Genomic DNA, 9690 nt, shown 5'->3' with positions numbered 1-9690 from the left:
ATTAAAAGGGATTAGATCCTAAAGTGACCAAACTGGATGCCTTCTACGCATGGGCTGCATGGAGAAATTATTTCCAGAAATATAATGAACACAACCGTTGACAAAGGACAGCCTTGCCAGAGTCCAACATTCACAGTGAACAAGCACGACTCACAACCGGTTATGTCAACCCAGCTCCTTCTCCCATTTTATGAGGGCCAAATGACCCGTAGTAGCGTGCCAGGACTCTGTACACCTGCCGCTCTCCACTCCTCACATCACCACAGGGACAAGGTGGAATGCCTTTTCTCAGTCCACGTCTTCCTGAGGAGTACGTTTACCCTAACGTTGGAGCCAAACCATTGTTCCTCCTTAATGGGGGGTGGGGGAGCAAAACCTTAGTGTGTCAAATTTGAAATTCTTTGCGAATCTCCTACGCAATGTTGAACATGTCTAAGATGACAGTCCGAGAAGTTTCAAAGATTTCGAGGTACTCAGGGCTGTGGAATTGATGGCAATTGCCATGTATTGTGTATCTAGCTGTCTTTTATTCAAATGACAGTTGCTATAAAGTTTTTTTTTTAGGGTTTGAAACATTTGATAACCTTTGACTGACTGGTGAACAGCCCAGAATTTACCAGACCTCTCCCTCAAAGCCAGCTGAGATTGGCTCCAGCTCACCCACAACCCTAATGAAGACAAGCTCATTCGAAAGTTAGATGGATAGAAAGAATTTGATGAGGGCATTTTTTTCCCACTTCAGAGAGCAATACTAAAATCTTTTTTCCAATTTTTCTCTTCAGATATCGACACATGTGAATCACCACAACTACCACAACTAAAAGAAGGTACAGTATAAAAAATTTTGATTCCTGTTCCATGACGATGTAAGACATTCTTTGAAGGCAGTTTTAAGGACTATAATTGTATTAATGTCATAGAAGCTGAAGAAATTAAAATAGCAATCAAGTAAATGGAAGCAAAATATTCTTTACTTTTTTTCGTTAACATTTTCAAGTGATTCAACAATATTAGGTGTGTTCATTCAGTCTTGACAGGTTTGGTTAAATCTTCTGATCTTAATTCAGCAGTTTAGGTACTTGGAAATATTTTTCTTCATTGAAAGCAGAAGATTAGACAATTTGGTCTTAAAGTCAAAAAGACTGCATTTTGTGTCCCATGTTAGCAAACTTACTTTTCAAATAGCAAAGGTACCATGAGGTGTAAAACTTCATCAGATGAAGTGCAGACAAATAGCTTATCAAGTCATGATGGCTGCATTTGGGGTAAAGTGTTTTTTCCTGTCTCCTGTGGTGCTCCTCTCCTTCAGTGGACGTTGTCCTCACGGTGGACACTCCAGCCGACACTGAGCCATCAGACATCATTAATCTACTGAGGGATGCTGTGGATAACGTCTCTTTGCCATTTGAGATAGCAGATAATTTAAGACTGACAAGCTGGAATTTGACCACAGGTGAGATTTTCTTTGTTCATCAGTCTCCTACACAAATGATAGAGGCCATTGTCATTGTATGTTTTTAAATAGGTTACTATTAATATTGTGGTACCAATATATTTTTAGGCTGCTATCTGAAGTCTACCGGAGGACATGAGTGTCATTGTGAAGATTCCTTTGCTTGGTCATGTGACATCTGTGACACCTATGGTGCATGCAGCAATGCTAGTACATTCACCTGTGACTGCATTAATGGCATCCCTCCGTTTGGACAGTTCTGTAAACCAATCTCAAGTAAGTGCAGCTCTTATGAAACTGTTCAAACAACAGTCTATAAAAGTCAAGCATAGCTGGTGTCCATCAATCCATTGTCTTCTAATCATCGGGGTTGTGGGAGCAGCAGTCAAAATTGGGATGCCAAGACTTCCTTGTCTCCGGCCACCTCCTCCAGCTCCACTTAGTTGTTCCCAGGCCAGCTCTGACACGTTGTCCCTCCAGCATATTCTAGGTGTGCCCCAGTGTTACCTCCCAGTGGGACATAACTGGGCCACTTCGTCGTGATCTGTCAGGGAGGAATCTTACCGAAGTGCCAGAGCCAGCTCATCTGGCTCCTCACAATGCGGAGAATCAGTGGCTCTGACTCCCTCCTGGATGACAGAGCTTTTCTTGCCATAGATTAGAGTAAGCAAAGCCACACGGCGGAAAAAGCTTCTTTTGGCCGCTTGTGCGCTCAATCTCGTCCTTTAGGTCACTCACCAAAGCTTGCTACTCTCGATGATGGTGGGAATGTAGGTGGACTTATAAATTGGAATCTTCCTGTTTTCACTCAACCATCACGTACCCACACTAGTTCCATGCAGTGAATGCATTACTGCAGACGGCCGTATCGAATCGACTTTGGATTTCACAATGCATCCGTCACTCACGCGTAACCAAGACCACAAGAGACTAGAACTCCTCCACCTGTTGCACCTGAAGAAAAACTTTGTTCCAACACCGTAAGGCACAATTCACCCATTCCCAAATGAAGAACAGGACCTCCAATTCATAGGGGATAATTCCAGTCCCAGCAGTTCCATACTCAGCTGGGGACCATCCCAGCAAATGTTGCAGTTTACTGATTATTCAGGCTATCAGTGCCACATCATCTGCAAATAAAAGGGATTAGACCCTCAAGTGACCAAACTTTATGCCTTCTACGCATGGGCTGAATAGAGAAATTATTTCCAGAAAGATAATGAACACATCCGTTGACAAAGGACAGCCTTGCCAGAGTCCAACATTCACAGTGAAAAAGCACGACTCACAACCGGAGAGGAGGTGGAATGCCTTTTCTAAGTCCACGTCTTCCTGAGAAGTACGTTTACCCTAACGTTGGAGCCAAACCATTGTTCCTCCTTAATGGGGGGTGGGGGGGCAAAACCTTAGTGTGTCAAATTTGAAATTCTTTGCGAATCTCCTTCGCAATGTTGAACATGTCTAAGATGACAGTCCCAGAAGTTTCAAAGATTTCGAGGTATTCAGGGCTGTGGAATTGATGGCAATTGCCATGTATTGTGTATCTAGCTGTCTTTTATTCAAATGACAGTTGCTATAAAGTTTTTTTTTTTAGGGTTTGAAACATTTGATAACCTTTGACTGACTGGTGAACAGCCCAGAATTTACCAGACCTCTCCCTCAAAGCCAGCTGAGATTGGCTCCAGCTCACCCACAACCCTAATGAAGTCAAGCTCATTCGAAAGTTAGATGGATAGAAAGAATTTGATGAGGTCATTTTTATCCCACTTCAGAGAGCAATACTAAAATCTTTTTTCCAATTTTTCTCTTCAGATATCGACACATGTGAATCACCACAACCAGCACAACTAAAAGAAGGTACAGTATAAAAAATTTTGATTCCTGTTCCATGACGATGTAAGACATTCTTTGAAGGCAGTTTTAAGGACTATAATTGTATTAATGTCATAGAAGCTGAAGAAATTAAAATAGCAATCAAGTAAATGGAAGCAAAATATTCTTTACTTTTTTTCGTTAACATTTTCAAGTGATTCAACAATATTAGGTGTGTTCATTCAGTCTTGACAGGTTTGGTTAAATCTTCTGATCTTAATTCAGCAGTTTAGGTACTTGGAAATATTTTTCTTTATTGAAAGCAGAAGATTAGACAATTTGGTCTTAAAGTCAAAAAGACTGCATTTTGTGTCCCATGTTAGCAAACTTACTTTTCAAATAGCAAAGGTACCATGAGGTGTAAAACTTCATCTTGAGATGAAGTGCAGACAAATAGCTTATCAAGTCATGATGGCTGCATTTGGGGTAAAGTGTTTTTTCCTGTCTCCTGTGGTGCTCCTCTCCTTCAGTGGACGTTGTCCTCACGGTGGACACTCCAGCCGACACTGAGCCATCAGACATCATTAATCTACTGAGGGATGCTGTGGATAACGTCTCTTTGCCATTTGAGATAGCAGATAATTTAAGACTGACAAGCTGGAATTTGACCACAGGTGAGATTTTCTTTGTTCATCAGTCTCCTACACAAATGATAGAGGCCATTGTCATTGTATGTTTTTAAATAGGTTACTATTAATATTGTGGTACCAATATCTTTTTAGGCTGCTATCTGAAGTCTACCGGAGGACATGAGTGTCATTGTGAAGATTCCTTTGCTTGGTCATGTGACATCTGTGACACCTATGGTGCATGCAGCAATGCTAGTACATTCACCTGTGACTGCATTAATGGCATCCCTCCGTTTGGACAGTTCTGTAAACCAATCTCAAGTAAGTGCAGCTCTTATGAAACTGTTCAAACAACAGTCTATAAAAGTCAAGCATAGCTGGTGTCCATCAACCCATTGTCTTCTAATCATCGGGGTTGTGGGAGCAGCAGTCAAAATTGGGATGCCAAGACTTCCTTGTCTCCGGCCACCTCCTCCAGCTCCACTTAGTTGTTCCCAGGCCAGCTCTGACACGTTGTCCCTCCAGCATATTCTAGGTGTGCCCCAGTGTTACCTCCCAGTGGGACATAACTGGGCCACTTCGTCGTGATCTGTCAGGGAGGAATCTTACCGAAGTGCCAGAGCCAGCTCATCTGGCTCCTCACAATGCGGAGAATCAGTGGCTCTGACTCCCTCCTGGATGACAGAGCTTCTCTTGCCATAGATTAGAGTAAGCAAAGGCCACACGGCGGAAAAAGCTTCTTTTGGTCGCTTGTGCGCTCGATCTTGTTCTTTAGGTCACTCACCAAAGCTTGTTACCATCGATGAGAGTGGGAATGTAGGTGGACTTATCAATTGGAAGCTTCCTGTTTTCGCTCAACTATCACGTCCCCACACCAGTTCCATGCAGTGAATGCATTACTGCAAACGGCCGTATCGAATCGACTTTGGATTTCACAATGCATCCGTCACTCAGCGAGTAACCAAGACCACAAGAGACTAGAACTGCTCCACCTGTTGCACCTGAAGAAAGGCTTTGTTCCAACCCCGTAAGGCACAATACACCCATTCCCAATTGAAGAACAGGACCTTCAATTCATCGGGGATAATTCCAGTCACAGCAGCTCCACACTCAGCTGGGGACCATCCCAGCAAATGTTGCAGTTCACCGATTATTCAGGCTGTCAGCGCCTCATCATCTGCAATTAAAAGGGATTAGATCCTAAAGTGACCAAACTGGATGCCTTCTACGCATGGGCTGCATGGAGAAATTATTTCCAGTAATATAATGAACACAACCGTTGACAAAGGACAGCCTTGCCAGAGTCCAGCATTCACAGTGAACAAGCACGACTCACAACCGGTTATGTCAACCCAGCTCCTTCTCCCATTTTATGAGGGCCAAATGACCCGTAGTAGCGTGCCAGGACTCTGTACACCTGCCGCTCTCCACTCCTCACATCACCACAGGGACAAGGTGGAATGCCTTTTCTCAGTCCACGTCTTCCTGAGGAGTACGTTTACCCTAACGTTGGAGCCAAACCATTGTTCCTCCTTAATGGGGGGTGGGGGAGCAAAACCTTAGTGTGTCAAATTTGAAATTCTTTGCGAATCTCCTACGCAATGTTGAACATGTCTAAGATGACAGTCCCAGAAGTTCCAAAGATTTCGAGGTATTCAGGGCTGTGGAATTGATGGCAATTGCCATGTATTGTGTATCTAGCTGTCTTTTATTCAAATGACAGTTGCTATAAAGTTTTTTTTTTTAGGGTTTGAAACATTTGATAACCTTTGACTGACTGGTGAACAGCCCAGAATTTACCAGACCTCTCCCTCAAAGCCAGCTGAGATTGGCTCCAGCTCACCCACAACCCTAATGAAGACAAGCTCATTCGAAAGTTAGATGGATAGAAAGAATTTGATGAGGGCATTTTTTTCCCACTTCAGAGAGCAATACTAAAATCTTTTTTCCAATTTTTCTCTTCAGATATCGACACATGTGAATCACCACAACCACCACAACTAAAAGAAGGTACAGTATAAAAAATGTTGATTCCTGTTCCATGACGATGTAAGACATTCTTTGAAGGCAGTTTTAAGGACTATAATTGTATTAATGTCATAGAAGCTGAAGAAATTAAAATATCAATCAAGTAAATGGAAGCAAAATATTATTTACTTTTTTTCGTTAACATTTTCAAGTGATTCAACAATATTAGGTGTGTTCATTCAGTCTTGACAGGTTTGGTTAAATCTTCTGATCTTAATTCAGCAGTTTAAGTACTTGGAAATATTTTTCTTCATTGAAAGCAGAAGATTAGACAATTTGGTCTTAAAGTCAAAAAGACTGCATTTTGTGTCCCATGTTAGCAAACTTACTTTTCAAATAGCAAAGGTACCATGAGGTGTAAAACTTCATCTTGAGATGAAGTGCAGACAAATAGCTTATCAAGTCATGATGGCTGCATTTGGGGTAAAGTGTTTTTTCCTGTCTCCTGTGGTGCTCCTCTCCTTCAGTGGACGTTGTCCTCACGGTGGACACTCCAGCCGACACTGAGCCATCAGACATCATTAATCTACTGAGGGATGCTGTGGATAACGTCTCTTTGCCATTTGAGATAGCAGATAATTTAAGACTGACAAGCTGGAATTTGACCACAGGTGAGATTTTCTTTGTTCATCAGTCTCCTACACAAATGATAGAGGCCATTGTCATTGTATGTTTTTAAATAGGTTACTATTAATATTGTGGTACCAATATCTTTTTAGGCTGCTATCTGAAGTCTACCGGAGGACATGAGTGTCATTGTGAAGATTCCTTTGCTTGGTCATGTGACATCTGTGACACCTATGGTGCATGCAGCAATGCTAGTACATTCACCTGTGACTGCATTAATGGCATCCCTCCGTTTGGACAGTTCTGTAAACCAATCTCAAGTAAGTGCAGCTCTTATGAAACTGTTCAAACAACAGTCTATAAAAGTCAAGCATAGCTGGTGTCCATCAACCCATTGTCTTCTAATCATCGGGGTTGTGGGAGCAGCAGTCAAAATTGGGATGCCAAGACTTCCTTGTCTCCGGCCACCTCCTCCAGCTCCACTTAGTTGTTCCCAGGCCAGCTCTGACACGTTGTCCCTCCAGCATATTCTAGGTGTGCCCCAGTGTTACCTCCCAGTGGGACATAACTGGGCCACTTCGTCGTGATCTGTCAGGGAGGAATCTTACCGAAGTGCCAGAGCCAGCTCATCTGGCTCCTCACAATGCGGAGAATCAGTGGCTCTGACTCCCTCCTGGATGACAGAGCTTTTCTTGCCATAGATTAGAGTAAGCAAAGCCACACGGCGGAAAAAGCTTCTTTTGGTCGCTTGTGCGCTCAATCTCGTCCTTTAGGTCACTCACCAAAGCTTGCTACTCTCGATGATGGTGGGAATGTAGGTGGACTTATAAATTGGAATCTTCCTGTTTTCACTCAACCATCACGTACCCACACCAGTTCCATGCAGTGAATGCATTACTGCAGACGGCCGTATCGAATCGACTTTGGATTTCACAATGCATCCGTCACTCACGCGTAACCAAGACCACAAGAGACTAGAACTCCTCCACCTGTTGCACCTGAAGAAAAACTTTGTTCCAACACCGTAAGGCACAATTCACCCATTCCCAAATGAAGAACAGGACCTCCAATTCATAGGGGATAATTCCAGTCCCAGCAGTTCCATACTCAGCTGGGGACCATCCCAGCAAATGTTGCAGTTTACTGATTATTCAGGCTATCAGTGCCACATCATCTGCAAATAAAAGGGATTAGACCCTCAAGTGACCAAACTTTATGCCTTCTACGCATGGGCTGAATAGAGAAATTATTTCCAGAAAGATAATGAACACATCCGTTGACAAAGGACAGCTTTGCCAGAGTCCAACATTCACAGTGAAAAAGCACGACTCACAACCGGAGAGGAGGTGGAATGCCTTTTCTCAGTCCACGTCTTCCTGAGAAGTACGTTTACCCTAACGTTGGAGCCAAACCATTGTTCCTCCTTAATGGGGGGTGGGGGGGCAAAACCTTAGTGTGTCAAATTTGAAATTCTTTGCGAATCTCCTTCGCAATGTTGAACATGTCTAAGATGACAGTCCCAGAAGTTTCAAAGATTTCGAGGTATTCAGGGCTGTGGAATTGATGGCAATTGCCATGTATTGTGTATCTAGATGTCTTTTATTCAAATGACAGTTGCTATAAAGTTTTTTTTTTTAGGGTTTGAAACATTTGATAACCTTTGACTGACTGGTGAACAGCCCAGAATTTACCAGACCTCTCCCTCAAAGCCAGCTGAGATTGGCTCCAGCTCACCCACAACCCTAATGAAGTCAAGCTCATTCGAAAGTTAGATGGATAGAAAGAATTTGATGAGGTCATTTTTATCCCACTTCAGAGAGCAATACTAAAATCTTTTTTCCAATTTTTCTCTTCAGATATCGACACATGTGAATCACCACAACCAGCACAACTAAAAGAAGGTACAGTATAAAAAATTTTGATTCCTGTTCCATGACGATGTAAGACATTCTTTGAAGGCAGTTTTAAGGACTATAATTGTATTAATGTCATAGAAGCTGAAGAAATTAAAATAGCAATCAAGTAAATGGAAGCAAAATATTCTTTACTTTTTTTCGTTAACATTTTCAAGTGATTCAACAATATTAGGTGTGTTCATTCAGTCTTGACAGGTTTGGTTAAATCTTCTGATCTTAATTCAGCAGTTTAGGTACTTGGAAATATTTTTCTTTATTGAAAGCAGAAGATTAGACAATTTGGTCTTAAAGTCAAAAAGACTGCATTTTGTGTCCCATGTTAGCAAACTTACTTTTCAAATAGCAAAGGTACCATGAGGTGTAAAACTTCATCTTGAGATGAAGTGCAGACAAATAGCTTATCAAGTCATGATGGCTGCATTTGGGGTAAAGTGTTTTTTCCTGTCTCCTGTGGTGCTCCTCTCCTTCAGTGGACGTTGTCCTCACGGTGGACACTCCAGCCGACACTGAGCCATCAGACATCATTAATCTACTGAGGGATGCTGTGGATAACGTCTCTTTGCCATTTGAGATAGCAGATAATTTAAGACTGACAAGCTGGAATTTGACCACAGGTGAGATTTTCTTTGTTCATCAGTCTCCTACACAAATGATAGAGGCCATTGTCATTGTATGTTTTTAAATAGGTTACTATTAATATTGTGGTACCAATATCTTTTTAGGCTGCTATCTGAAGTCTACCGGAGGACATGAGTGTCATTGTGAAGATTCCTTTGCTTGGTCATGTGACATCTGTGACACCTATGGTGCATGCAGCAATGCTAGTACATTCACCTGTGACTGCATTAATGGCATCCCTCCGTTTGGACAGTTCTGTAAACCAATCTCAAGTAAGTGCAGCTCTTATGAAACTGTTCAAACAACAGTCTATAAAAGTCAAGCATAGCTGGTGTCCATCAACCCATTGTCTTCTAATCATCGGGGTTGTGGGAGCAGCAGTCAAAATTGGGATGCCAAGACTTCCTTGTCTCCGGCCACCTCCTCCAGCTCCACTTAGTTGTTCCCAGGCCAGCTCTGACACGTTGTCCCTCCAGCATATTCTAGGTGTGCCCCAGTGTTACCTCCCAGTGGGACATAACTGGGCCACTTCGTCGTGATCTGTCAGGGAGGAATCTTACCGAAGTGCCAGAGCCAGCTCATCTGGCTCCTCACAATGCGGAGAATCAGTGGCTCTGACTCCCTCCTGGAGGACAGAGCTTCTCTTGCCATAGATTAGAGTAAGCAA

The sequence above is a fragment of the Phycodurus eques genome, chromosome 18, assembly GCF_024500275.1.
Source record: "Phycodurus eques isolate BA_2022a chromosome 18, UOR_Pequ_1.1, whole genome shotgun sequence".
Lineage (NCBI taxonomy): Eukaryota > Metazoa > Chordata > Actinopteri > Syngnathiformes > Syngnathidae > Phycodurus > Phycodurus eques.
Note: the sequence above shows the minus strand (reverse complement) of the source record.